The sequence below is a fragment of the Mauremys mutica genome, chromosome 5 (assembly GCF_020497125.1).
Source record: "Mauremys mutica isolate MM-2020 ecotype Southern chromosome 5, ASM2049712v1, whole genome shotgun sequence".
Taxonomy (NCBI): domain Eukaryota; kingdom Metazoa; phylum Chordata; order Testudines; family Geoemydidae; genus Mauremys; species Mauremys mutica.
Window position 1 is genome coordinate 13618917 of NC_059076.1, and position 4542 is coordinate 13623458.

The following is a 4542-nucleotide window of genomic DNA, read 5'->3' on the forward strand; positions in this document are numbered from 1 at the left end:
TATTAAATATGTAATTTAATAAAAATAAAATGTAAAAGACAAGTGCAAAGTACTACACTGAGGAAGTTAAAACTCAAATCACAACTACAAACTGGGGAATAATTAGCGAGGCAGTAGTAGTGCTGAAAAGGATTCCTGGGCTATAGTGGATCACAAATTGAATTTCAGTCAACAATGTGAAAAAAAGGCTAATATGGTTCTCAGGTGTATTGATAGGAGTGTTGTACGTGAGATACGGGCAATAATCATCTAAACGGGTGAGGCCTTCACTGGAGATCAGTGCCCCATTTTAGCTACCACCTTTTCGACCAGATATGGACAAATCAGGGAGACCGCGGAGGAGAGCAGCAAAAAGGAGCAAAGGTTTAGAAAACCTGACCTCTGAGGAAAGGTTAAAGAAACTGGGCATGTTTTGTCTTGAGAACATAAGACTGAAGGGGGACCTGATAATAATCTCCCAATATGTTAGGGGCTGTTATAAAGAGGACTGTTATCAATTATTCTGCATGTCCAGTGAAGGTAGGACAAGAACTAATGGGCTTAATCTGTAGCCAGGGAGATTTAGATTAGATATTAGGGAAAACATACAATGATAAGGGGAGTTCAGCTCTGGAAGAGGCTTCCAAGGGAGGTTGTTCCCTTTGGAAACGCCGATCTAAGTTCAACAGCCTAGGAATGTCAAATCCCCCATCATTGGAGGTTTTTAAGAACAGGTTGGACAAAGACCTGTCAGGGATGATCTAGGTTTACTTGGCCCTGCCTCGGTGCAGGAGGCTGGAGTAAATGAGCTCTCAAGGTCCCTATGACTCTGTTCTGTGATTCTATGAAAGCTGCTGATCCCCCCCCCTCCCCCAGTAAAATATAAACATATAATAATGATAACATGAAATTATAGAACCTCTGGTAACCCTGTCAGGTTCTCATCTGATGTGTAGTTTTCCTGAGTGCTGAATGAATAGTGCGTCATAGGACCTAAAGCAATCCCAGAGACATGTCTGTGTATGAAAACTCCACTATTCCGAGCACTTCACCTTTTTACAAAAGGAGAGTAGATCACAAACTCTTTTTAGAGTGTCAGATATAACAAAGCTGAAAAATTAATGAGCAACCCGGGAGTTCCCAGCTGGCCAGGTTGGAGAATTAGAAAGCACGGGTGAAGATCAGTTTCAAGGATGTTTGTTATCAGGTATTCTAAGTCCCCTCTTCCCACCAGAAGTATAAATCTATTACTAGTTAAACCAACTGTCCTATTAGGTTGGAACTCCCTGATTTCTGTGCTTTTAGGTGGTGATGGTGATTTTTACAGTCCATCTTTTGCATTACAAAACTGAACCTCCGACAGAAAGTAGCATTAAAATGGCTGTCTCCATCCCAAGAGTCCCAACCTCTGAATGGAGATTCGGAGAGAGTGACAGAAACTTATATGTCTCTTAAAATTCCTTTTTAAATGCTCTCTATACATTCATATTTAGCAAATCCAGGATTTATTTACCTGTCAATGGTCAGGGGAGGGTGCCGAACACTGCACAGCCGCGGGCCTTAAGGTAGTACAGCTCGTCATGGGAAAAAAGCTCTGACTGACCCTACACAGTGGCACTGGTCCATGCATCTGTGCTGTGTCTTCCCGTGTTAGCCGAGAGCTTTGGGGTGAAAGCTCACTGGTGGGGCCTGTGCTAAGACGCAGTTTGCCTGAGCCACATCCCAGTCATAAAAATGTTATTGCGATTAAGTCAGAGGTAACAAAGTAGTGAAAGAACCTCCACCCACCAGCCTTATATAATAAGCAAGTAAATAATGGTAGCAGAATAATTAAGAATCTAAATATGCTGAAATACATTTGTTAGTCTCTAAGGTGCCACAAGGACTCCTGTTCTTTTTAAGAATCTAAAAACATTTCAGGCAATTTCCTGACTAGTTCCTTTGACATCAATGGGCTTTGGATCAGATCCCTGGAGTGCTGTACGCTGAGTTAATTAAGGCCCCCTTTCGCCTAAGATCATCATGCGGGCAGTCACCCCAGTGCGCAGTTCATTCCTATTACGTGCAAGTGGATCCTCACCAGACCTGCAGAGCTCTCATCCTCCCCTACAGGCTGGCTGCAGGAGCTGCACCCCTTCATGGCCAAGAACCCATAAGCAGCCCTCACGACTTCTCTCCAAAGCAGACAGGCCAGACCCACCCAAATCTCACACACTTCCCCTCTTCCTGATTCCCAGCCTTGCTAACAAACTCCAAATTTCTGGGCTGAGATTACTAAAATAAGACATAAAAAGGGAACTCTTTAATGGGTCTCTGAATCATCCCCCAACAAAGTTATCTCCCTATTAACATCTGCATTATCGATGCTTTGTATTTATGTAGCAAGTCCACGTAGCGAGTCATCAGGAGAGTTGGGATTAGAAACCAAAGCTCCTGACTGCCAGACCCACATCCAGTCCATCAGACAGACCATGCTGCTTCTCAAACACAGTTAACAAATTTGTCCCTGAAAATCCAAATTTCTCTCTCTATCTGGCATTGTTTTAGTTTGCTTCGTGCACTGCTGCAACCTATCCTTCACAGGACCTGGGCAGCATTACCCTTCAAAGAGTTGTGAGACTTCAGTTAAAATTTGGAGCTGGCTTGATGCGGCAGCACTAGGAACCCTGTTAGTTTAGATGAACTGAAGAGAAGCAGTAACAGCACTGATGGCAGAGTGGGTCATCTTACCAGTACTGCTTAATCCTTTGCCCAGATGACAATCCTATGAATTCCCATCTCTGCACAGAGCGTTGAGAATCAAGAAGTCGATCATGACCAATGCAGCAATTTCTTGGCTTGTGGGGGGACAGTATCCAAGAGGGACCTCTGCTCTGCTTGCTTAAGAAATTCTGGGATAATAGCTCTTTTGACTGGGTGTCCAGTTTTTGCTGGAGGTGGTGGCTGCGGGGGAGGGCACTAAACCACAGCCGACGGAGCTGACGAACAAGGGGTCTTTGTCAGCTGTCGGACACCTGCAGCTGTTTCGGCACGCCTCTCCCAGGAGGGGCGGTTTTGTTGGAGAATAGTTTACAAAAGATCGAGCAAATTGAGCATAAAAGAAAAGCTTTTACTGATTAAGTCACTGAATCTCCTTAAAATAAAGCTGTGTCATCTAATATGCTCCCTAGGGCCATGCGGTAATTCCTAAAACGCCTGAGAGGCCAGCCAGGTCATCCCAGATCAGCTGTCATTGGTAGATATCCTCTTGGAGAGGAATTTGCTGTTTTTAAACCCTGCTCATTTTTGTTTATTTTTAACTGGCATTCTCTTCCAGTACATAACCAGCAAATAGTTATTCGCCATGACAGGCAGCCACCCTTGACTGAATGCTACCAAGGAACAGGTGCCCAGAATGAAACGTGGCTTTTTAAATCACTGCACAGTGCTGCTCTTGTCTGCTGAGCAATGACAAAAGTGACAATGCTATTGTAACACAGAAACAGCCAGCCACTGTCCTCAGAAGCATCAGCTCAGCGTGTATTGTTCTCTTGTTGTCATGTTGATTGAAAGCGGTTATAATGCCCTCGAAAACCGCCAGGAGGATGGCACTGGAGACTGAGTCACTCAGCAGTGGACTGATGACAATGCACTCAGCCAACGCACACAAGGCTTTACCGACACTATACTCAAAATGTCATCACTTGCATGGCCTGGTGTTCAGAGGTGTGGAGCACCCACGGCTCCCGCTGAAAATCAAAGGGAGCTGCTGTGCGCTCAGCACTTCTGATCCATATTTAGATTTATCAGTAGATGATTGATTTGTGTGCCACTGCGAGGCACCTGCTTTGGGAAATGTTGTCCTGTTTCTGTAGACGTATTGTTACAGTTATCGGCATCTAGATACACTGTACTCTGCTGGGCCACTACAAATCACTTTCAGGGTCTGGTCAGCCACAGATACCTAGCACGTTCTGAGAGCTGATCAGCCCATTGCTGTGTCTTTTGCTCTGTATAAAGCCAACAAAGCATGAGGAACCACAAGGGCACAGTGGGAAGGGTAGGCAAATAAATATACACAACGTGCAAGGCCTAGTTACATACACCCACTGCTGCTCTGCCTGGCTTCTAAAACAGAGGGTATGGCCACAATGCAGTTAGGGTATGTGACATTCCCCAGGATACAATCTAGACAGATGGACAACTGCGTCCCCTCAATTCTCCAACCTGAGGTGCCTTTTACACTGCTTCGCTGTAAGAACTACCACTCCTGGTCTGCCCACACCCAGCCTCCAGCATGTAAATCACTCCCAGCTATACTGTATGAGTGCTTGAGCCAGCCAGCCATGAATTACACTACAGGCAACACCATCAAATTCCCAGTCCCAGACTTCCCCACAGAAATGTGTGTCTTGTATTGCCCAGCACCCTCCGGGACAATGCGAGCTCATAGAAAGTCTGTCATTTTATTAATAGGAAATCATATGCACAAATCTTGTTATCTCAAATGGAGTTCCCCAAATACTTCAATCCAATTCAACTGGTTTAAATAAAACAAGTTTATTAACTACAGAAAGATAGATT